The sequence below is a fragment of the Neovison vison genome, chromosome 3 (assembly GCF_020171115.1).
Source record: "Neovison vison isolate M4711 chromosome 3, ASM_NN_V1, whole genome shotgun sequence".
In the NCBI taxonomy this organism is placed as follows: domain Eukaryota; kingdom Metazoa; phylum Chordata; class Mammalia; order Carnivora; family Mustelidae; genus Neogale; species Neogale vison.
In genome coordinates, this window is record NC_058093.1 from 150,275,769 (window position 1) to 150,302,163 (window position 26,395).

Consider the following 26,395-nt stretch of genomic DNA (forward strand, 5'->3'; position numbering starts at 1 on the left):
ATGGTAAAGAGAAGCTCATGACCTAGAAATCAGCTCTGACATCACAGGTACTCACCTGATAAGACCACTTCACTTCACTCAGAGTCCCACCCGGTCCCAGCACAAATGTGCGGACAAATTCCAGTAAGCCATTCAGCAGGTGGTCACACAGCAAAATGCCCAGAATATCCACTAAGAGTAGCAGAGGTCAGAAAAGGGAAATTCCTGCATAAATGCACCTGCACATTTTTTTAGGGTTCATGGGCTCCATTTAGTTATCGGGCATCTCAAATTCCCCTGAAATGTATTCATAAAATACCTACTTTCAGCAATACCTCCCTGACTTCAGAATAGCTTATCTAACATTTTTATCTAAGGAGAATACAGGTAAGAGCTGGATAAAAACAAAAAAGGCCCGAGTGGCCCAAATCGTATCATAAAAATCTATGTGCAAACACTCAGCTCACAACACATACAAAAACTTTTCAGATATGCATCCAAAGCTTCCTAAAAATTAATGCGATGAAATTAAAATGTACATATGACTGTTTAAAATTCAAGCAGTACTAGAAATCATTTTTCTTCTTACTTTGCTTTTTTATTGTGCAGAAACATACCTAACATACAACGTTCCATTTCAGCCATTTATTCATACAATTTAGTGGCATTAAGCTCATTTACCTTGTTATGCAACCACCACCACAATCTGTCTTGGGAGCTTTTTGATCTCTCCCAACTGAAACTCTGTATTCATTAAACAACGAAGCCCTCCACCAGCCCCCCATCCCCTTAACCCCAGTGACCACCACTTTCCTTCCCCTCTCTAGGAACTGGCCTATACTAGGTACCTCATGGAAGTGGACTCCTACAGTGATTATTCTTTGGTGTCTAGTTTTTTTCACTCAGCAAATGTCATCAAGGTTCATCCATGGTGTCATGTGTGTCCAAATTTTTTTTTCTTTTCAAGGCTGAATAATAGCACTATGCATTTTTAAGGAAAACCAATAGTCTCTGCTCCACTCCTCTACCCTACCTTCCATCCACTCCCTAGAGGCAACAACCTTAACTACTTTAGTTGTTTCTGCTGACATTTACCTCCGTATTTCTAAATATATCAGTGTTCCATGATACACGAATATTAGGCATTAACTAGTCACATCCTGTTAAGGTAGATGAGAACTAAGGAGTCATCCAACTTCTCCCCCTACCCTGCCACTGATATCAGTATTCCAGGATTCTATTATTAGAACCATGTAAACAGTGTTCACCACCGAGTCAGAAAGTACTTTTCCTTTCTGTACATTGTTTTTCTTGGAATGAATAATTGCCTCGTTTTTTTTTTAAGCTTGGTTACTCTTCTGTATACCTATTGCTAATTTTCAAACACCAACACACCTCTAAAGGCCCCTCATCACTTTCCTCACCATCAAATACATCTGAAAATGTGTCATTTACACTCCCCTCTATCCCACCAAGACTTCCCTTCCGTGCAATAGAACTGTCTCAGAATTCATGGCAGGGAATAAAGCTTAGGATTGCTCATTGCTCTGTGGCACTTCTGTTGCTTTAGCAACACGTATATTTTATTTAGCAATATACGTGTTGGGCCCCAATCTAAGATATCTTATAGTTGGTCACACTAACAGTATGAAAGCTTCTACAAAAAAATCTTACACTATCCTGATATTAAGATGTTTATCACTGGCAGTATTCGCTCACCTTTCTGAAGATGTTGACACAACGATTCTTGATAAAGACTGAAGCCTTTTGAATTTACCATATATAATAACTTTGACTTTGCTGGTCAAAACCACCCCCAACCCCCGCCTTTTTGGGGGGTGGAATCTGATTTGCCTTGCCTCTAGCGCCATCTAGTGTATTAGGAGGGGAAGCACTTCATGAAATACAGGTCAGTTCCAAATTATTATTTGCATAATAAAGATGACGGATCACAAAATTCAGTCCAAATCAAGTTTACAAAATAAAAATATAACCACCGTTAAATAAGCAATAGTAAAAGTGATAGGCTATGTTTCTAGATATACAAATTCTCAAGTTCACACTTGGGGCTTAGATTCAGAATTTGAAGAGTCTAGAAGGTACTGGGTGATCACTGAGTCTCAGGAACCCAAGATCCTGATAAATTAAGAGATTTGCTCAAAACCTGTGGAGTTGAGATTGGAACCCAGTGCTCTTCTCCCCACCACTTCCTCCCCTGCTCTCACCCCCTCAACCACCCCCACCCCTACCCCTTCCCATTAACCACAGACTACAAAGAAGCTGCTATTTTAACTTGCCAAAATCCATCTGCCAAATTTGCTAAAATCAAAGTCATGGCTACCACACAGTCTTTCTTAGCTGACCCCACATAGTAACACATGAATGGTGTCTCTTACAAGAGCCATGAGAGCCGTGTCCATTTTCAGAGGGACTTACCAGACACTGACTAGTGCCATTTCCAACTGGGCAGTGTTTTGCAAACTGTAGGGTGCTGAGCCCGTAGCAGGGTCAGTGACAAGTGGCTGCTCTACAGCTGTTAGTTGCTTTGTTCATGTATTTCAGAGTCTCTCCATCCTTCACACTGGAGGCATGCACTTCTTCCTAATCTAAACAGGCACAGATGCACCTGTTCTCTTATGAGTAGGATGCTAAGATTAGCTAAGGAGCATTTTGTTTGTGCTCCCCAGGACTGCACAGGCTGCACTGGGTTTGGCTGATAGCTCTGAATGTCCTGAAGATGAGAGTCTGGGTAGAGCCCGAAAACTTACTAGGGGAACAGGAAAAGACCTTGGGAGAGATGTTTGTTGTTTTGGGCTATTTCTTTTTTACAGAAACAACCCCAATCGTATCAAGAGAGCACAAGCAGGGGAAGTGGCAGGCAGGACTCCATCCCAGGACCCAGGGATCATGACCTGAATGGAAAGCAGATGCTTAACTGACTGAGCCAACCAGGAGCCCCAGGAGAGATGTTTTTAAAGGGTGATGGGAGCGGGGCATCTGGCCCTTCAGTGGCTGGGATGTGAGACTCTTGATCTCAGGGTCATGAGTTCGAGCTTCACACTGGGCATGGAGCTCACTAAAAAATAAAGAAAAAATAAGAAAAGAAAAGGGATGGGGAAGCAGAGGAGGATGGAGGAATGGAGATGGGTAATAGTTAAGGGGTACAATTTCTTTTTGGGGTAGTGAAAATGTTCTGGAGTTACTGTGGTCATTGTTGTATCTCTCTGTAAATATACTTTGGGTGAATTGCATGGTATGCTAGTTGTATCTCAAAGAAGGCTGTTTTGAAATGCCAAAAACAAATGGAGATAGGTAGAGAAAATAAGGTTAAAATGAAGGTAAATAATTTGAATAACCTTTTCACCCTGATCTCTAAAACATATGGTCTGACCGAAAAATGGAAATTATTTCATGCAACATTTTGGAGCCCTTCGGAATGGAAATGGTGGGGAGAAAGAGCTGCTTATCGCCCACAGCACAGTGAGAGCCTGCTCGCCAGCCTGACGGCAGAGCCTGGTCCCATCCTGGGCTGGGCTGCCACAGGCACTCCTTTATGTGCTCTGATGACCAGCTGTAGTGAACGAGCTCAGTCCAGGTGAGTCCAGGTGAGACATGCTGGGCAGAAGAGAAAATGCAAAACCATCCAGAAGGCTTTCACTTCCCTTTACTGTAGACATTTTTTGTTTTGTTTTGTTTTATCATTATTGGCTATGCACATAAAAGTTGAAGAAACCACCTTAAGCATCATTAATACTTCCTCAGTTCATTGGACAAAATAAGCTTCTTTCAGTAAGAATCTCCAATTTCTTTAAATGCAGAAATCTTAATAAAGTTATCCAGATAATACTCAGGCTTGGCAAGGGGCGAAAGAACATGCACTCAGCTGTGACTGGTGGAAATGTAAACTAGGACAACCCTTTTACAGAGCAAATTGGCAAAATCTATCAAAATGAAAAATGCACGTACTTGTTGACCAGCAATTCCACTCCCAGCAATTTACACTATAGAAGATCAATTATACTGTATTATAGAAATAGTCCATGTATGCACAATGATTAATGTTCAAGGATATTTACTACAGCATTATTTGTATTCATAAAAAAATAAGCTATAAATGCCCATTAGTGATTAAATAAGTCACGGCAGGAGCTCACGGTGGAAGGCAAGGTACCAGTCAGAAGAATGAGGTGGGTTGGGGTGCCTAGGTGGCTCAGTGGGTTAAAGTCTCTGCCTTCAGCTCAGGTCATGATCCCAGGGTCCCGGGATCGAGCCCCACATGGAGCCCCACATTGGGCTCTCTGCTCAGCAGAGAGCCTGCTTCCCCTCCTCTCTCTCTCTGCCTGCCTCTCTACTTGTGATCTCTGTCCGTCAAATAAATAAAATCTTTAAAAAAAAAAAAAAAGAAGAAGAAGAAGAAGAATGAGGTGGGTCTCTACACACTGACAAGGAAAGATTCTGAAGACATTACGTCTTCTCTCCACCCACTCGCTGCCCACCCCAAATATTGTGTTACTCAGGGAAAGAAAGTTTAAAATACAGGCTTGAATTAAATTTAACAAAGGAAAAACTTCAAATAGTACAAAAAGTTTAAAAAAAGAAGATTCTTTCTCCATGCTACCCACTATTTTTAATTTCTTGTGTAATGGTTCAGAAAGGAATTACGAATATAGCAACATGCGTATGTGCAACTTTTTAAAAATTTACAAAAATGGAATAATTTTATTGATGCTGTTGAGCATCTTGCTTCCCTCCCCCTTAATAATATTCTTAAAAATCTTTCTACCCCAGCATATGTAGATCTACCTAATTCTAAGACCTACTGTAAAGTGAAAAGTCACAGAAATATACAGCCATAATCTTGTTTCCGTAGTGTAGTGGTTATCACGTTCGCCTGACACAGCCATAATCTTTCACTCATAGAAAAAGTAAGGACTGAAAACCCAGATACATCATTACCTATGGGTAGAGGAAGGCCTGGGGGCACAGCAACTTAGGGGTCAATCCATATAATTTTGAATTGTTTAAAGTTAATGTTGGCAAGTAGGAAGCAAACATAACCTCAACTTGGGTTCAACTGTTCCCAGATCAGAAAATTTCTGGGCCAAAGAATTACATCCAGCACCTTCACAAAGAGCCACTCTGACATCTGGGTTCTTTGCCCCAGTCTTGGGAGGTATGGGGTGCGCAGCCATGTTCTTTCACTGGGAGGGAAAGATCCATACAAAGTCACTTCAAGTGACTTTGACCTCCTCCACACCACACTTCCCATCCCCTGGGACTCCAAACCCCACCTCACCTCACTGCACATGCGCAGATTTAGAGAAACCTAGGAGTTTTCTCGTCCACCATCCACAGCTACACCTTGGGTCTCACACCCACCCTGACAAAACTTGAGCTGGAGGATCTGTCAGAATTATCTCCCTCAGATTCCTGTTAGCCTCCTTGGAGTGCCACCCGAACAGTGACCCAGTGACCTGGGGAACTCACAGTAGAGCATGATGAAGAGGGAGGCAAAGCTCTCATTCTCGGCATGGAGGTACTTCTGGAGCCTGGACTGATCTGGGCCATGTTGGCCATACTCTTCAGAGAATATAAATAACCTAGCAGAGAGCTTGTCCAGGGCTTCATTTGCATTCCTGGAAAATGGTAGCTGTCCCAGCTCCAGTCAAGAGTATTTCTAGGGGTCTTTGACTGGAATCACCAAGTTTGGCAAATAGTCCTGATGTGTACGGCAGACAATGGGGATTGAGGGACACGCTTTGGTTCAGTGACTTAGAATTCTGTTTGGTAATGAAGCTGCTTCAAAAATGGCTTTCTGACTAAGCACATGGCAAAACAGCTTGTATTTGGGGGCTCCGGGCCTTGAAATAATACTTCAACTTTTTCTTGGAAATGAGTTTGATGGGAATTCAGAATTAAGTGAGAATAGAAAAAAGATATAAGAAAATACTATTCACATATCTAATGCTAAATATTTAAGATGCGCTATTACTTGAAACACAGAATGTGGTCTCATGATTTGTTAATTAAGAGTGTAAAGTTTACCAGATCTGTAACATCTTTATTCTCATGCCATTCAGATTAGCATAGAAAGTTGTCTTCTGAATTTAATTAATTAATTAAGTAAGTAAGTAAGTAAGTAAGAATGGGCCACCAACAAATGGTCAATTTAAACTGTGAAAGATGGTATACCCCTGAAATGGACACAATTAGATGCTCAGTTAATTTCTGTCTACCAAAGAAAAGTAGAGGTCCAGAAGTGAACATCTAACTGCGGTGTCTCAATTTGTCTCTGCTTCAATGATCTGGCTGTTTTCTTCTTCCTTCATTTCCTTTGTGGGCAATTGTGCAACAAAAATGCCTCCATTATCAGATTCAAAATTGAATCCTATGATACTGTAGCCTGAGGAAAAGGAAGCATTGAATATCATTCCTAGTTTTAGACCCAGAAGATATTTAGGAAATGTTACTGTATATACACCACATGCAACATTAGTGCTTTTAATTTCTTTTTTACGGGTGCAATGGAGATTAATTTGCATAAGCTCGTTTCAATTTCTGTAATAAGATCCAAATTCTGCATTAAGCTTTCCATCTCAAAAACAAACAGTTAAAAAGGACACATTTCTTCTTTCAAATGTTTTTAGTATAGTTCTATTTTACAGTCCCTGCATCTAATATTCACTTAAAAGCCTGAATATATACCCATAGGTTCTAATTTGTTTTTTGTTTGTTTCCTGATTACCTCCTGTTTCTACCAGGAAACTTCCCAAGTTTCAAATGCTGTACCACTTGACAAAGCACTGGAACTACCAAGAAAGTGTCTACAGATCCAGGAAAGGCATTTAGTGTATTAATATAAAGTCAGAACTGATCAGCTGTGCTCAGGAACAGTGTTCCACGAGAGGAGGCATTTGTGTGTTAATCCTGAGTGTGAACTGATTATGGAATTTGGGATTTCAGAGAACTATAAAGTCTACTGAAATGGGAGACGTTCCATACCACGTCATTGTTATTCAACACTGCACTAGGTTAGGGAATTACGATATTTGTGTTTTTTCCAAAAGCCATGCTGACACAGGCTACTTTCTGTTTATACAGAGCAGCGCGATAGGGAGATCAGATAGCTGTCACGGGAGCTGTCAGTTCCCTGATGTGTGCAAGGTGAGGTTCTCAGTGTCACCACTAAGGTAAATAAGAGGATTTAACTGAAATTCATCAAGCCTTTAGAACCAACTTCTCATTCATCAGTGACAGAGCAGCAGGTGAGACCTCAAGGAAGCAGTGAGACAAATCTGGAAGGGGAGATGTTCCGGACAACAATCCTCCTTGTTTCTTGAACTTGAACAAGCCAGTGTTGTTAAAAATAAAATAACAATAGAGAAGGTAGGGGGTGGGGGAAGCTCTGGTGATTCAAAGACACTGAGGGCTACAACAACCAGATACAATGTGAGATCCAGGTCAGAGAACTAGCCGCCTAAAGAACAGTATTTAATATGATTTCATTTTGATAAAACATGTGTGTGTGTGTGTGTGTGTGTGCGCGCGTGTGTGTGTGCACGCATATATCTGTATATACACCCGTAGAAAAGGATCATAGAAAAGGAAGAGTGTCTATACATACACTCACCTTTGGTTAACACCTTAGTGTATCCGGGTGTGGGATGTGGTGTTTTTATTTTATTTATTCTCTTTGTTCCCTTTAAACTTGACTTGTGGTTATGGAAGCAATCACGTGATATTAGAACTGCCAATTGATACTACTAAGAATATCAAAAACAATAATAACTGCCAAGAATTCTTAAATCTAATAAATTCTAAGACTTGAGATTCCTTTAAAACCTAGAGTAATGGGGGAGGGAATATAGGTTACCATATAAACAAATTATGTAAACAATATTAAGACAACTGGGAAGAATTGAGGGAAAAGTTGATAATGCTTCACACTGTATACCTATAGAACTGTTCAAAAGATTAAAAATTTTAAATATAAAAAATAAAGGAAAAACAACCATGGAACTTTCCTGATTGGAGCAAGAGGTCTGGCATTCCTGGAGATCCGACTAGGATCTAATCAGATCTGAGCTAATCAAATGAACTGTGATCAATGCTGTCATCTTAAGACTATTAAGTGATTATTATTTTTTTTAAGATTTTAATCATTTATTTGACAGACAGAGATCACAAGTAGGCAGAGAGGCAGGCAGAGAGAGGAGGAAGCAGGCTCTCCACTGAGCAGGGAGCCCAATGTGGGGCCCAATCCCAGGATCCTAAGACCATGACCTGAGCCAAAGACAGAGGCTTAACCCACTGAGCCACCCAGGCGCCCCAAGTGATTATTTTTAATGGTAATTACAGTAATAAAATGTAGTCCTTCTAAGAGAAGGGTAAGGCCTTTCAGGATAATTGGTTTGGGGGCGGGGCCCTTAGGCTGATCTGGCTCAGGCCCCACCGTGGACGTTCAGATGGTCGGAGCCAATGGCTGTTCATTCATTGAAGAATTTGTTTGATGCCTGTGTAACACTGATTTTGGGGCAAGCCTAGGTAGGGACTATTACCGGCCTCACAGGGCTACACTGTCTGACTTTAGACTAATCCTGTCTCTAGGCCTCAGCTCCTCCCCCTGTTCAGAGGTGAGGGCTCGCCCTAGCCCTGCGCTACCTAGAATCAGATTCCGGCTTCATCTCTTTCTGTTACTTGACCCCATGCAAGTTAATTCGATCTCCCCGAGCCTCAGTTTCCTCATCCATAAGTGTGTTGCTGGGTTGAGGTGAAAATTAAGATAGCCAAAGGAAGGCGCAGGGCACGAGGACAGTCACTGCTGATGGGCTCCTGCTGATTCTCAGGATCGCAGAGGGGCAGAGCAGCCCAGGGACCGCGCACAGGAGTTCATTTCTTTGGGGCCCGCCGCTGAGAGTGCCCGAGGGAAGGCGGCTGGGATACTTATGAGGCCAGGTGTTGGAGGCTACGGCATGGCTGGAGTCGTGGATCAAACCAGGCCCTGACTTGTGTCTCCTTTAAAGTCCAGACGTCTTGATAAGGGGTTAAGGACAGGAAAGTGGAGTAGCACTGAGGAAGGGTCCGTGCTACCTGTGGTGCGCTCGCCTGCGTGACTTCCCACACGCTCTCCCCACAGAAGGGAACAATGTGGTCAGGTCATGAATTCTTAGTTGGTCCTTGTTGTTCCTATACCTCCCATAACCCACTCCCTGGTTGATTGTCTTGCATCAATAGTAGCTAATGGCATTAGCCGTGACTACCTGGCATCACGAGGTTTGCTTGTAGTTAATGTAAACTTGTTACAGAAACTTGCAGTCACCTGACTAGATACTGATGTATTAACTTCTTCTCTTGTGATCTGCCTTATAAATGCTTGTAAGATGTGGAGTAAAATCAGCCCTGTTGGACACCCTCCCCAGTGCTCCTCCTGCCCCCATCTCTCTGTCTCTTAATTTCTTTTCACCATCCTCTTTCCCTCATGTTCCTGGTCGATTTGTCACGCCAAGTGGCCCGAACAGGGACCTGAGCACATTTCAAGGGAGCGCGCATATACAGGCAAGTAGCTGCCAGCAGGTAAGAGCAGCCCTGGTTGACGGGTGACGGGTGACAGCAGGAGTAAACTAACATGGGCCAATCTCATTCTTTGGAACAGGATCTTTTTGTTACGGCATTGCAGGCCCTTTTAAGGCAGAAGGGGTCTTAGCTCTCAGTAAATCAGTATTTGAACTAAGTTAAGTTTGTTGGGTTAATTAGGATGAACAGGTCTTTTGAGTTAACAGTAGTAAATGCGAAACTTCAGAGTTTTTACTTAAAGTCAAATAAGCTCGTGTTATTCATCAAAATCTGTGTTAAAATCTGTTGAAATCTGTTAGCAAAGAGATCACTAAACTGATGGTCAATTGTCCGTCTCCAAGTTTTAATGGGTAATTGTTAAAGTAGCTCTCAAAGTCTTTGCTGACCTGAAACTTGAAATCAAAAGGGGTAAAATGCTAGAGCGCTGGTCGCTGGAACTAGGTTTGTGCTTTTGAAGCCTGTTGGTAAACATGTTTTGTGCTTAACTGAATTCTGTTGTAACAGCCCTGGGGCCACTGTTTGAGCTAGACCCATTCGTAAAGAATGGAAGGGGTGACTGATCACCTCCCATTAGCCAGGGATACCCAAAGGGGAGGGTGTCCAACCTGTTTGAATCTGAAGAGTGCCTGACTGTGTGAATGTGCCTGTACGGCTCCACCGCTTCCGCTACGGAGTCTGAGTGGGCTGCACCCTGAGTCTCGCGGGGCATCATACGGCGTAACGGTCATCTACTCCACGGAGCAGCCTGGTCCGGGGTTTATACGGACTGACCTTAGCTAAGATGCTCCTAAGTTCCAGCGAGGGACAAGAGCAGGACAGCATCTGAAATCTGCTGCGACATCATTTACGATGGGAGGGAAACCCAGAAAACTCACCGTCTTAGGAAGAAAAAAGAGGAAAGACACTGGTATAGAAAGGCTGATGGAAATGAGAAAGCAACCCTGTGTGTAGGAAAGTAGGAGATATGTAAGAAAGGTTTAAGGAACGAGAATACATTTTGTTAAAAGTAAGAGAAGGTGATTTTGTCCTAAATGAGATGGTTGTTTGGAAGGAAATGGCTTGGGACAAAACCTGAATGCAAAAGCAAGTTGTAGAAGGTTCTTGAAGGGAATCCTTCAGAAAAAGAATTTTAGGTATGGTCAGGACGGGCTAAGATTAACTGTACACACAAAAAAAGGAGGGCCTAAAAGAATGAGTAGTTTTGCCTTAAAATGAAAATGTCTGGTTACACCAGAACATGAAAGGAGATAAACCTGCGGGTATATAGTAAGTCGTAGAAGGCTTGGGGGAAGTGACTTTTATTTGCCTTGGTTTATAGGTTTAAAAGGAAACAATGAAATATGTTAAAAATTTGACCGTATTAGATCAGTTTTGGTGGATTTATTCACAAGAGGAGAAAAAAGACTAATGAATCTTTTCCTGAAATTCTCTCCGTTCAAAAGGACAAAGTTTTCTAAGGTTAACTGATCTGCTGTTACGAAAATGTAAATGGTTTTCTCTTTGCCTGCCTAGAGTTGTAATGAGGCCTCTTTGACTCAAGGCTTTTCCTTGATATGCTAAGTTGTACTGCTAAACCTAGGGTAAACCTTGCCTTACATTTGGGTAACTGCCCTAAAGGAAAGTCAAATGGGAGATGTTCAGGACAAATACAGGTCTTTGATATGTTAAAATCCTGGGAACTGAAATGGGTAAAAATTTCCAGAAGTAAAAGCTGCATTCGGAGTAAACCAGAATTAGTAATATGGGACTAGATGAACTGAAGGAAGTTGTAATGTTGTGTCTCTTAATGTTCTGTCTTATTTTAAACATTGCTGGTTCTCTAATGTTTGCTCTTCCAGACTAGGGATATTTTTTTTCTTAAGATATCTGTGACTTACAAAAATGTAAAAATACTTATTTGCAAACAAATCAGAACATTCAATGGACATCTGCTACAATTCACAAGGACAAGCCATTGTCGAAAGAGCTATGGTACCCTTAAATAATATCTCAAAAATTTAAAAGAGGGGGAGATCCTACAGGGAACAGTGATATATTCTCCTCATATGCATTTAATTTTAACTCTGTATGTTTTAAATTTTTTTAATGTGGATGATCTCAGTTGGACAGCGGCTGAGCCATTTGGGCATCCTGATATTTCTCCGCTTCCATATGCCCAGTGGAAGGATCCCTTGACCGGAGTATGGAAGGGTCCTGATCCTGTCCTCCGCAGAGGAGGTTTTGTTGGTGTTTTTCCGCAGGATGAGGACACCCCACGCTGGCTTCCAGAAAGGTGGTGCCGAATCCTCGCATCTCCAACAGAGGATGGCTCGCCTCACGTTGAACAGCCAGAACAGACGGAGAAGAAAAAGACATCTCCCCCCTTACAGCCAGAGGGATGTTTCATGCAAAACTCTGGAAACTGGTTGCTGCCCTGGGACCAATCGGGAGTGCAAATAACCAGAAATGGTTACACTGTCACAAAAGACTTCAATCTGACTTTGCAGGCCTGTGTCCTGTTGGGCTGGCAGGAAGGGCTACTAAAGATGGCGAAAAGTTCCCGCCATACGACCTGAACTCGGACAGAAGAACAAAGGTCCAAGATGGCGAATGTTCCCACCACAGGACCTGAGCTCGGACAGGAGAAAAAAGGCCCAAGCAGGAATCTGAGACCCCCTCCCCGGGCTCCTGTGGACCAACGGGATCCCGATGAGCAGGTGAGATATCCGAATAAGGGAAACTTCCAAAAGACCCCTGAGCTTCCTCCGAGACCCCTTAAAAGCCCCCTCCTCCCTGCCTTGGGCGCGACTTCTGCCACTCTGCTTTCCAGAGTCGCGGAACCTCGCCCAAGGGTGCCCACCTCCTCCCGGTGCAACTTTCTCGGCTCCCCTTCTCCTGAGCCCTGAAACTTCGCTGGAGAGCGTTTTTAATAAATCTTGCCTTGCACCCACTTTGCCTGGTGTTGTGTTTATCTCGCCGGAAAAAACTTTACATGTCCCTAGACCTTTTTTTACTGGTAGTGATGAGGGAGCACGAGGCTGGCTGAAGACAAAGCAAAAGCTGGCGCCTTGTAACGCCCCCCCATCCGCTCCCCCTCAGTTGTATGTGCAGCATCCCTCAGGCAGCCCTGACTGCCATGAACAATAAGCAAATGGTTATCTTGCAGAGATCACAGTCCTGCAAGGCAGGAGTCTCCCTTGGTTTGCAAATGTCCTTGAGATTTACAACAAAGAAGTTACCTTATCAATAGCCCAATTTCCAAAGACACATAACTCAGTTCCTCAAGCCCTAACATCATCCTCCCTTCCTTAAAAAAAAACAAAGGAGGCAGAGGTAAAAAGAAAAGTAAATAAAGTTAAATTTCTTCTAAACCTAAATCTCATTAACAAGGACACTTGATAGCAGCAATGTAACATTCCACCAGGAGACTCCCAATTGTCTTTATGTTAATGCCTCATTAGAGGGAAAGTGGCCTTGGCTTGATAGTAACCAGGCCTTCAATATCCTGATAGTCTTCTTTACCCCAATAGCCCTTCTGAACCTCCCTTCCCCTCACCTTCCCCCAACCGCAAGGTATATAACCTGCCATCCCTCACTACCCGGGGCAGCAGCTCTTCTGCCCACGGGTCCTGTCCCCGTGCTTTAATAAACCACCATTTTGCACCAAAGATGTCTCAAGAATTCTTTCTTGGTCATCGGCTCTGGACCTCAGCCCATGGAACCTCACCTAGGTTCTAGAACTTCATCAGTAGTGGGTTCGGGATCAAAAGTTCTCACCTCTTTCCAAGGGGGACATCTATTGTATAATATCCATTGTGACCATGGTGTGTTAACAAATTGTCTACCTGTGTCCCTGCCTTCATCGGGCACAGGTCCCATGATCGTGTTTATAACTATGCAACCTCCATATGTACTCCTCCAGGTGGAAGTGGAGGATCCCTGGTATGCTAATTATGGGTATCAGTTAGCGTTGGAATTACAGGCACAGGTAAAAAGAGTTAAGCGCTTCATAGGGTTACTTATTGCTGGGATAACTGTATTAATTTCTCTAATTGCTACGGCTACTGTTTCTACCATAGCTCTTTTGCAATCTGTACAAACTACCACACATGTGAATTCTCTAGCCCGAAATATCTCTCACACCTTGGCTACTCAGGAGCATATAGACCAAAAATTTTAAGCCGGTTGGAAGGATTGGAAGAAGCGGTAGAATTTTGCGGGGGGGTGGGGGCAATTTTCGGTGTTAAGAACTCAAATGTCTTTAATATGTCATGGAGGATTTCAACATATTTGTGTCACTCCCTTGAAAGCCTTGAACTATTCTTGGGATGCCGTTAAAACATTTGCAAGGAATATGGTTTCATAGTAATGTAAGTCTAGATCTTGCAGAGCTGCAAAAGGAAATTGCTAATATAGGACATTCACAACTAGATGTACAAAATCCTGCTACAATAGTATCTCAGATTTTGGATGGGTTGCATGGGTTTAATCCTGGAAATACAATAAAATATTCCTTTTGGATTTTTACCATTATATTCATTGTCTTGGCTATATTGATTGTAGGATGGGGAGTTTTCCTTGTTTCGTACAGGACAACAACGACTGCATACTCAGGCACAAATTCATATGCTTGATTTATTTAAAAAAGTAGGGGGAGATGTTAGAGGCTATGGCATGGTTGGAGTCGTGGATCAAACCAGGCCCTGACTTGTGTCTCCTTTAAAGTCCAGACGCCTTGATAAGGGGTTAAGGACAGGAAAGTGGAGTAGCACTGAGGAAGGGTCCGTGCTACCTGTGGTGCGCTCGCCTGCGTGACTTCCCACACGCTCTCCCCACAGAAGGGAACAATGTGGTCAGGTCATGAATTCTTAGTTGATCCTTGTTGTTCCTGTACCTCCCATAACCCACTCCCTGGTTGATTGTCTTGCATCAATAGTAGCTAATGGCATTAGCCGTGACTACCTGGCATCACGAGGTTTGCTTGTAGTTAATGTAAACTTGTTACAGAAACTTGCAGTCACCTGACTAGATACTGATGTATTAACTTCTTCTCTTGTGATCTGCCTTATAAATGCTTGTAAGATGTGGAGTAAAATCGGCCCTGTTGGACATCCTCCCCAGTGCTCCTCCTGCCCCCATCTCTCTGTCTCTTAATTTCTTTTCACCATCGTCTTACCCTCCCGCTCCTGGTCGATTTGTTGCGCCGGCCGCGACAGCCAGGATCTAGCGAGGGGTCTTCCCTCTGTCCTGGGCTGCACGCTGCCATCGCTCTGCTCCCAGAGGAGCAGAAGCCAGGATGTCGGGAGCACCCAGACTGCAGACCCAGTTCCCTCTGGGCACACCCCACCACAGGCACGACAGAGCCCAGCTCAGGGCCTCAGCAGCGAGGTAGCTCAGGTGGTGGCGGCAAGGTCAGGGCACTCAGTTGTGCGGGAGCTGAGGGCTTGGCTGCTCACCAGCCTCTACCCAAAGAAGCAGCAAGATTTGAGGAAGCCGTCCGCCTGTTGGGCTTATCTCTAGTCATGCTCACGGAGAAGGGGCAGGGGGGCACGGACAGTCACTCACTTGCACAGACACCAGCAGAATTGACTCCTGTGAATCAGACACTGAGCCCTACCTTGGGAATAAGATTCCTCAAAGCGCCCTGGCACGGCTCTTCAGGAGGCCGGAATGAAGGGAGACGACCCACAACCCTGCAAAGCCTCCAGGTGTAGGCAGGACTGCCCTGAGCACAGACAGAACACACACACACACACACACACACACACACACACCTGGTGTCCCACAGTCCTGAGAGGAGACAAGGAAGAGCCACACAGATACTCCAGTTTGGTCCTCAGAGCAGGAATCTTCTGGTTACTCCCCGGGAGCAGTCTGGGGACAGGCAGAGGCCCATGTTGCATGCCAGAGGCCTGGGGGAGGCCACTCGGCTGCCTCTCAGGACAGACCGGGGCTCAGGCAAGAAGGCCACACAGGTGGCCCCAAGGGGAAGGGGTGGTGAGTCAAAGCAAGGGGCATCCATCATCCTAAAGGGACAAACTCCTGGTAGGTACCAAGAGCCGTGAGGAGTCCAACACGTTTATCAGCCAGAAATCACACCAGGTCGTCTTCAGAGAGGAAAGCCCAAGGCTTCTGTCCTGAGACAACACAAAGAAGACACGCCTTCTGTAGGGGTGTCAAGAAAGAAGGAAAGAGGGCCACTGCACCCCTACGTTTTCACCTCCATGGATGGTTGCTTCGGATGCGTTAAGCAAAAGCACAAGGCTCCCAGAAAACCAAATCAGACAAAAACAAGCAAAGTCTAGATAGCTTAGACGTAGGAAAGTGGGCAGGAGGCCTGTTGCCCAAGGTGAAAGAGAAAGTTCTAACAGCTCAAGGTCTCAGGAAGGGAAAAGAAAAGCTTCTGATGTAGACAGCAAGTCGGTGGGCTCCTCTGTGATGCTGAGATCTGCATCATGAATTGGAACCAGCCACCGTGCCTCTATGCCCCCCGAAGAAAAAGGAAAAAGGAAACAATCACGAAAACTTCAGCTACTGCATTCAGAGAAAAAGGACTTAAAAATGATTTTAAAAGCACTAGTGAAAACGTGGACTCAGGCCAGAGGTTACCTGAGGTGAACAAAAGCAAGTCAGAGAAGCCGCGGCGGCCTGAAGCCCCTTCAGCCAAGCTGAGAGAGGTCCCCACTGAAGCACTGCCAGTGTTGCCAGACCTTCCATCGCCCACAGTACAAGCCGATTACTGACCACTTCTGCACTTGAGTCAGTGTCCTCCTTCCAAACCAAAGCAAGAAGTACTGTCTTCACCCCTGGAAGAGGAAGCAGCTGGATTTCCTGGGCGCAGAATGAATTCAAAGATGCAGATGTTTTCCAGTTCCAAGTGTGCCTAGCTCCACAAAATGATCCCCCTGTGCAACTGTGCATCTGGGGACTTAAAAACAACATCCATCTTGGAAGCGGGAGGATATCACCCATTCTGTTCTTGAGCCCATCCACTTTGGAGACTTTATGCCAATCAGCTCTATTGCATAAATATACAATCATGTCCTAGTTGGAGAAACATACATTATGGAAAATTCATTGTCACTGAAACTTTAAGAAAGTTCAGAAGATCATGGGGCATGGTAGGAAACGTACGTGTGGCTTTGGGATGCCCAAGAGCAGCTATGGAGTACTGACAACAGATATCCAACCTGCACCTGCCAATAAGGGCTGACCCTTTTCTACTGTGTGACCTGGCCTCCTTCTCATGTCTGAAGGAGCCAGGAGAAGTCTGAACTAGGAGGAGCAGATCAAGTCAGCATTATCCCTCCAGGAAGCAGCCATGCTCCCTGCCGCAGTGATGGAGCAACCGTCTGAACCTCTTCTTGGGGAAGCCGCGCTCTGACAGCCCGAGCTCCAGCAGGGCCAAGAGGCACGGTGGTCAGCAGCAGGAAACCCACCAACAAACTGCCCGGATGATGGCCAAGACAATGAAAGATTCCAAGAAGGGATTCTCCCACCAGTAAACTAAGGACTTGCCCTGGACATGGAATTTGGGGGGAGGAAAACACAGGCAGTGGGGATTAGGGGATAGGACTTCTGAAGGAGACCAGAATCTTTTGCTTTGTGGAGACTTTTGGACTCTGACTCCTGGACTTTTCCAGTGTTGCCCCTGTGAACCTCTGTGCCACAGCCTCCCTCCCTGGAGAATACTTCAGAATGCTGAAGATGGAAAGCCTGGGTTTCACTGGGGATTTTAAGATTGATTATACTTTTGTCAAGTCGCCTCTCAGTAAACAACAAGACATCGTTTTGGTTAATAAATAGTATCCCCAGATTGTACTTAAATAAAGAAATAAAACTACTTAGCATGGTTTTGTTTTGTTTTCTAATCTCAGAGTAAATAAGGCCTTCTTAGACACAAACCCCAGAAAGCACTAATGAAAAAGACTGATAAATTTAGCTACATAAAAACTTTGGAAATAAAAAACAAGGTCAAAGGACAATAATCCGGGAAAGATATTTACAATTTTATTAATGTTCAAAAGGCCAAATTCCTTTATATATAATGAGGACCCACAAATCAACAGGAAAAAAATGCCAACAATTTACTACAAAAATGGGCAAAACAGAGGAGAAGATAGAATGCTGAAAAAGAAACACAAATGAGTCTTAAATATATGACAAGATGCTCAATCTTATAAAAATGCAAATGAAAGACATAATGTGATACAAATTTTTACATATCAGACAAATAAAGTTCAAAAGAACAGCCGGCTGTGTTGGCACAAATTACCACACGTTACCAGCAGACGCAGAAATTGACACAACTTTTACTGAAGTTACCAGGTAAAATGTCGACTGTATATGTTCTTTGGTACAGCCATATCAGTCTTAGGACGAGGGACTGAATATATCAATAGCTAGTGGTCCGACCCACATAAGTTCAGGAAGCCAAACCGTAACCACTGCGGCAACCATCCCAGAAAACCAAACCGCTAACTCTACAGCAAGCCGTCCAGGAACTGGAATCACAGCCTCTGTGGTAACTGGCCCAGCATGGTCAGGATTTGGTCAACAACTGTCAGCCTCCCGATTTTTTTACCCCCCCGCTTCCTGATGAGGACCAAGCAAAGAAAGCCAAATATGGTCTCCAAATCAGTCACATAAGATACCCTGCTTCTCGTTAGCCTGCATTCGGCTATCCCAGGTCAATAGCCTCTAGTCAGAAAATAGCTGAAGCTTTCCCTTTTTTCACTGCCAAGCTTTCCCATTCCATTGCCTCCCTTTGATTCTCTGCCAAATGCAAGTGATGGTACCTGACTCCCTTGTTCCAGCACATTCTCTATAAAGGGCTTCTGCTCTCATTTGGACGGTTTTCATTTATTTCCATAAGAATTTTATTCTACAGATGCATGTATGTCAACTATGCACACATAAAAACTCTTAAATATAGCAATTTCACTTATAGGATTTTTACCCTACAGATATACCTGTGTGGCGGGTGTGTGTGTGTGTGTGTGTGTTCATTAATACACAGACATGATCAAGGCATTTGAAGCCACTTTTTCCCAAGTTCGTTTACCTCCCTCTAAGAGGCTAAGATGCTGAGTAATATGTTTGACAACCTCAAGTGCTATAGGTACAAAAGTTGGAATCCAGGACCCAGCCTAATAGGGGACGCTGGTAAAAACCTATGAAGGGCTCAGTCCCATGAATAAGGACAGAGAAGTTGAATTGCCCAAGATCATTCTCTCATTCTCTATGTGGCCCAGAAAAATCTCAGTCCCTGAGACTGGATTAAGATGTTCCTAGATTAAGGGGCACTTGGATGGCTCAGTTGGTTAAGCGTCTGACTCTTGATCTCAGCTCAGGTCTCAATCTCAATATTGTGAGTTCAAGCCCCATATTGGGCATCCCTGAGTGTGGAGCCTACATTAAAAACAAAACATGTTCCTGGACTGCGAGTACCTCCCACAGGCACAATAATGCCTCTCATCCCCACTTCTGTTCAACATTTTGTTAGAGGTCTTAACCAGTAAGATTAAGCAAGAAAAACAAATGGCAAAGAATTGAAAGAATTAACTCTGTCTTTCTTCACAGATAATATGATTGCATAGATAAAGAAGTCAAAAGAATCCACAAATAATTCCTAGAATAAATGAATTTAGGAATGTTGCTCAAATAAAATCAATATACGAAAATTAATTGTATTTCTACACATCAATAACATAAGATGAAGTTTGAAAAAACAAGAAACCATTTACAGTGACGTAGAAAACATTTACAATAGTATCAAGGACTCAAAGTATAGCTAACAGAAGATGGGCAAAATCTCTATGCAGAAAACTTCTTGATTCCTACTGAAAAGAATTAAGAAAGTTGGAATAAAAAGGATAGGCATGATCAAGAAGACTCATTGTTTTTTGTCAGTTCTCAACTTTATCTTCAGGTTCAATTCCATCACAATCAAAATCCAGCAATCTTTGTGGAATTTGACAAGTTGATTCTAAAACACATAACTATGTGTTGTCAGTAATAGTAACCACTTGACAAAAAAGAACGAGTAGAAGTCTTTGCTTTGATAGATACCAAGATTGTGCCACTACAGTTATTAAGACAGAGTGGTATTAGCGTAGGAAGTAGACAACTAGACCAGTGGAACAGACTTGAGGGCCCAGAAACAATTCTGCATATACATGGACAAAGAACAGTCTTTTCAGTAAATGCTTCTGGAAAAATTATATGCCTACCTCATCCCTTACACACAGATGTGTGTGTGTGTGTGTGTGCGCGCACGCGTGCGCGCGCATACACAAATCAGTTTTACATGAATTACAGACCTAAATGTGAACACAGTAAGACTTTTAGAAGATAATACAAGAGAATATCTTCATGATTTTGGAATAGGGAAATATTTTCTTAGGATACCCAAATCCCACTAACTGTAGAAGAAAACATGAATAAAATGAACTTTTTTAAAAATATGAATTTGTGTTCATAAAAGTGAACATGTTGGTATGCTGCAAATATCAGCACTTAAAAGAATTAATATACTAATGTATAGTGTTCCTCCCAAAACAATTAAAAAGACAAACTCATCCAATAGAAAAATGGACAAGAGAAATAGGTACTTTGCAAAATGAGATATTCAAATGGCTAAGAAACTAACAAAAAGGTACTTGACCTCATGTGTACTCAAGGAAATGTAAAATAAAGGCTAAATAATTGAAAACAAGTATTGCTTAGATGTAGAGTAATGGGAACTATCATGCATTGTAAGGGCAATATAAACGGATATAACCACGTGGGAAATTTTTGGGCATTACCTACCAAAGTTGGTTATGGCTATTCTATGCTTCAGCAATTCCTCTCCTCAGGTTCCAGTTTACCTGTTAGCTGCCTTTCCTACTAACATGTAGTCACCATGAAGATAGAGGCAGTGTTTCTTTTTGCTACCATATCCCCAGAACTTAATATCTGACTCAGGCTCCCCATAAATATTTGTGAAGACACTTACAAGACATGTAGTAAAGTAAAAGGGAAATACAGAAGGAAGGAAATGATCTCTTCTGTGAAAAGAAAAAAATATAGAAATAAATATGCACTTAAGACATACAAATATATTCCTAAATAGTTTATAAGAAACAACAGATGATAGTTTCTTACAGGGTGAGGAAGCAGAAATGAGTAGGGGGTGGAGCATAGGGAAGAAGGCATTTACTTTTCCACTGTACATCTTTCTGGTAAATACTGTGTGAATTTTCATACCACTTTTGAAATCACCTTTATTAAGGTATCATTTACATACGGTACAGTGCACCCAGTTTAAGCACACAGTCCCATGAATGTGTGTACATACGTAATCAACACTCCAATCCAGATCTAGAACATTTCTGTCACCCAAATACGTTCCTTCTGCCCCTATGGTTGTTGGCAGAACTCAGTTCCTTATGAGCTAGAGGACTGTGGGCCTTAGTTTCTTGTTGGTTGTTGGCTGGAAGCTTTCTTCCTTTCCTTGCCCCGTGGGTATCTGCAGAGGGCCATTCGTAACAAAGCATCTTGCTTTGTCACAGCCAAAAGGAGTGTGTTTGTCCTGCTTGGAAGTGTTTGAGTTTCTTGGATCTGTGGGAGAATTTTAGCTATGATTTCTTATTTTTTTTTTCTCCTCTTCATCTCAGCTCTGGGATATGAATTGCACGTCTGTTTGACTCCTTGGTATTCTCCTTCATGTCACTGAGGCTTCGTCCATTTTTTTCTTCAAACTCCATGTGCTGCAATTTGGTTTCCAGGGAGTCTTTCTGATTAAAATACTGTCTTTTTCAACTCTGTGAACTGTGTTTTATTTATTTTTGTGTATCTTCTGGTTTTTTCCTCTTTAAAATCGTTTTCCTTAAATCCCCCTTAAACATATTTATTACAGCTATTTTTAAAGTCTTTGTAGTTTGTTTTTTTTAATTGGATGCCAGTTTTTGTGAATGTCTGGATTTTCTTGTCTTTTAAGTGTTAAGCTTTATTTTGGCAGGTAACTATTTGCAGGTAAGTCTGATCCGATCAAGCTGTGCTTTTAAGCTTTATTAGGAAAGAGAGATCTAAAGAAGCCTTCCTCTAGGGCTTGTTCAGCTTACTCCAAATGCACAGCCTTCCTGTAACCACTAAGTGCTCTGCTCTTCCACAACATTTCTCCACTCAGGCTACTTGGCATTAAAATATCTCTCAGTGTCATAAGGAGGTTATATGAACACTACTAGCTATTCAGCTTATCATTCCCTGATGATTGGGTTTTCCCCAGCTTTGTACTTTTTCACTCTGTAGATGCACAGCTTAGTGTTCAGCCCAAAACTCAGAAATATGGAGCAATTTGTTTGTACAGCTCCCTCCTCTCTGGTTCCCCTTCCTCCCACCGTTAACCACCTAAGTCTTCCCAAACTATACTCTGTCTCATCTCTGCTCGGCATAGATACTCCCTTGGGTGCCAGAACCCAGTTACTGCTTCCAAGCAGAAGACCTTCTCTCATGAGCACACTGTCCACTGGCTGAAAATAGGTTATTCATATACGTGGGCCAGATTTCTAGCTGTGTGCAGTAGGAAGGCAGTCTGGCGCCTGTTGCTCAATCACAGTGGAAAGCAGAAGGTTATATATTTTTTTAATGTATATGAGATTTATCTGGGTGATGGGGCACCTGGGTAGCTCAGTCAGTTGAATGCCCAACTCTTGGTTTTGGCCGGGATTATAATCTTGGGGTCTTGGAATCAAGCCCCACCTTGGGTCCCCACTCAATGGGGAGTCTGCCTGAGGTTCTCTCCCTTTCCCTTTGCCCCTCTCCCTGCTCACACATCCACACACGTGCTCTCGCTCTCTCTCTCAAATAAAGAAATATACTCCTTTAAAAAAATATTTATCTGGGTTGTGATATACTTTTTACATCTAAAAATAAAACCTAATAAATGTTATTTTTCCAAAAGAAGGTATTTTTAAACCAAACCATCAAATACACAAATTCATATCTGTCCACTGTCACATTCTCTTTTAGCGGTTAAAAAGGAAAGAAAACACAAAAACAAGTCTCCAAGAGTAGCAGTGTGACATTAGCAAAGTGTTCCAAGTTGTGTGATCAGTCTCCCTTCCTTGGTCCACGTCCAGGAAGAATGTGGTCCTACAGCAGCCACAGCATTTTAGAAGATACCCACAAGGCTGCTGGTCAGTAGTGAAGTGGTTAATCTTCCTTATGTAAAAGCAGAGAAGAGCACTTAAAACATAAAGTTACTTAAAATTCAGCTTTGCTTTATGGTGATTTAGAGTTTGTTTAATTAGTATTTAGAACTGCACATTGTTTATAGCTATTGGTATTTCAATAGATGCTTAAATGTTTGAACATTTAAAGTTTAATAAGCTTCAGTTCTTTAAAGAAAAACATTGATGTAATTAAATTTTCAATTACTCTTTTTTTAGGGGCCCATGCAATTAATAAAAGCTAAGGCATTTAACAACACTCATTTAAAAACCTAGTCAACCACCTCATTAATTAGCTAACACTTACAGCAGTTATTTTTTAATAATAAAAGTCTCACAAAGGCAGAGTCACAACTTGTGAACAGTATATATAATGACATGAGGAATAAAATTAACTTTATTCCAGGATTATTCTGTGTGTATATATGAATGTGTGGATCAATTATGGCTTTCCAAAATGCATTCTTGGGCATTGATACCAATTACTGTTTATTTGTTTTGAATTGTGTGGTCAAATTAAAAACACTAAAGCAATTGTTCCTCAGAGCTTCCTTGCCCTTAGCACATTTTAGAGGATCTTAAATTCAAGTTGAGAATAAGAAAGGCGCAGAGGTCTACAGATGGGAAAAAGTCTTATTCTAATTAAAAGCTACATTTATTTTGGTTTTTTGTTTTTGTTCAAGATTTCCCTCTCCTTTATTTAATTTTTAAAAATTTTTTATTTAAATTCAGTTTCATTAACTGTAATTTCTTTTTTTTTTTAAGATTTTATTTATTTATTTGACAGACAGAGATCACAAGTAGGCAGAGAGGCAGGCAGAGAGAGAGAGAGAGAGAGAGGAAAGCAGGCTCTCCGCTCAGCAGAGAGCCCGATGCGGGACTCCATCCCAGGACCCCGGGATCATGACCTGAGCAAAAGGCAGCGGCTTAACCCACTGAGCCACCCAGGTGCCCCAACTGTATTTTCATATACTGTATTATCCGTTTCAGAGGTAGAATTTAGTGATTCATCACTTGCATATAACACCCAGTGCTTACTGCATCATGTGCCCTCCTTAATACCCATCATCCAATTGTCCCATCCCCCCACCTCCATCCCTTCCAGCAACTCCCAGTTTGTTTCTGAAAGATAAGAGGCTCTTATGGTTTGTGTCCCTCTCTCTTTTTATCTTTTTATTTTTCCTTCACTTCCCTTATGTTCACCTGTTTTTGTTTCTTAAATTCCACATATGAGTGAAATCATATTGTATTTGTCTTTCTCTGATTGTTTTCACTTAGCATAATACCCTCTAGTTCCATCCATTTCATTGCAAATGGCAAGAATTTATTCTTTTTGATGGCTGAGTAATATTCTACCATATATATATATATATATATATATATATGGTATATATATATACACCACACCTTCTTTATCCACTTATCTGTTGATGGACATCTGGGCTCTTTTCATAGTTTGGCTATTGTGGGCATTGCTGATATAAACATTGGGATGCAGGTGCTCCTTTGAATCACTATGTTTGTATCCTCTGGATAAATACCCAATAGTGCAATTGCTGGGTTATAGTGTAACTCTATTTTTAACTTTTTGAGGACCCTCCATACTATTTCCAGAGTGGCTCCACCAGTTTACATTTCTACCCACAGTGTAAGGGGGTTTCTTGGCATCCTTGCCATCTGTCGTTTCTGGAGTTATAATTTTAGCCATTCTGACTGGTGTGAAGTAGAATCTCATTGTGGTTTTGGTTTGTATTTCCCTGTGCAGAGTAATGTTGAGCTTTTTTTCATATGTCTGTTGGCCATTTGGTTGTCTTCTTTAGAGAAATGTCTGTTCATGTTTTCTGCCCATTTCTTGACTTGATTACTTGTTCGGGGGTGTTGAGTTTGGTAAGTTCTTTATAGATTTTAGATACTGGCCTTTTATCTGATATGTCTTTTGCAAATATCTTCTCCCATCCTGTAGACTGTCTTTTAGTTTTGTCGACTGTTTCCTTTGTTGTGCAAAAGCTTTTTATCTTGAGGAAGTCCCAATAGTTCATTTTGCTTTTGTTTCCCTTGCCTTTGGAGACATGTCTAGCAAGAAGCTGCTGCAGCCAAGATCTCAGAGATTGCTGCCTGTGTTCTCCTCTAGGATTTTGATGGATTCCTGTCTCCCATCTAGGTCTTTTATCTGTTTTGAGTCTATTTTTGTGTATGGTGTAAGGAAATGGTCCAGTTCCATTCTTCTGCATGCGGCTGTCCAATTTTCCCAACACCATTAGTTGAAGAGACTATCTCTTTTCCATTGGATATTCTTTCCTGCTTTGTCAAAGATTAGTTGAGGGTCCATTTTGGGGCTCTCTATTCTGTTGCATTCATCTATGTGTCTGTTTTTGTGCCAGTTCCATATTGCCTTGATGATTACAGCTTTGTAATATAGCTTGAAGTCTAGAATTGTGATGCCACCAGCTTTGTCCCCGCCCCCCCCAACATTCCTTTGGCTATGTGGGGTCTTTTGTGGTTCCATATAAATTTTAGGATTGTTTGTTCCAGTTTTTGAAAAATGTTGATAGTATTTTGATGCAATCCTTATTGCATTGAATGTGTAGATTGCTTTGAGTAGCATAGATATTTTAACAATATTTGTATTTCCAATCCATGAGTATGGAGTGTTTTTCCATTTCTTTGTGTCTTCCTCAATTTCTTTCATAAGTGTTCGGTAGTTTTCAGAGTACAGATCCTTTACCTGTTTGGTTAGCTTTATTCCTATGTATCTTATGGGTTTTGGTGCAATTGTAAATGGGATTGATTCCTTGATTTCTCTCTCTTCTGCTTCATCGTTATAAAGGCAACTAACTACTGTGCATTGATTTTATATCCTGTCACTTTGCTGAATTCCTGTATGAGTAAGCAATTTTGGGGTGGAGTATTTTGGGTTTTCAACATAAAATATCATGTCACCTGCAAAGAGTGAAAGTTTGACTTCTTCTTTGCTGACTTGGATGCATTTTATTTCCTTTTGTTGTCTGATTGTTGAGGCTAGGACTTCCAGTACTATGTTGAACAACAGTGGTGGGAGTGGACATCCCTATTGTGTTCTTGACCTTAGGAGAAAAGTTCTCAGTTTTTCTCCATTGAAGATGATATTCACTGTTGGTTTTTCCATATATGGCTTTTATGATATTGAAGTATGTTCCCTCTATCCCTACACTACAGAGAGCTTTTATCAAGAAAGGATGTTCTGTTTTGTCAAATGCTTTCTCTCCATCTATTGAGAGGATCATATAGCTCTTGTCCTTTCTTTTATTATGTGGTGTATCACACTGACTTGCAGATGTTGAACCACCCTTGCAGCCCTGGAATAAATCCCACTTGGTTGTGGGGAATAATCCTTTTAATGTACTGTTGGATCCCATTATCTAGTATTTTGGTGAGAATTTTTGCATCCATATTCATCAGCAATCTCCTTTTTGATGGGGTCTTTGTCTGGTTTTGGGGAGCAAGGTAATGCTGGCCTCACAGAAAGGGTTTGGAAGTTTTTCTTCCATTTCTATTTTTTTGAAAGAGCCTCAGAAGAATAGGTATTAATTCTTCTTTAAATGTTTGGTAGAATCCCTCTGGGAGGCCATCTGGCCCTGGACTCTTGTTTGTTGGGAGATTTTTTATTAATG

General features: G+C 42.1%; 1 protein-coding gene across 3 annotated transcripts in view; it reads right to left on the reverse strand.

Annotated features, from left to right (window-relative positions):
• Positions 1-26,395, reverse strand: part of KATNAL2 (katanin catalytic subunit A1 like 2) — a 75,054-nt gene that overhangs the window by 43,722 nt on the left and 4,937 nt on the right. Inside the window, exon 1 of one of the 3 annotated variants that reach the window (XM_044243045.1) lies at positions 1,699-1,741. The exons of the other annotated variants lie outside the window; for them this stretch is intronic. The gene's annotated coding sequence lies outside the window, so the exon portion shown is untranslated. Of the gene's footprint in view, positions 1-1,698; positions 1,742-26,395 lie in introns of those variants that run through there. 3 annotated transcript variants of the gene reach the window in all.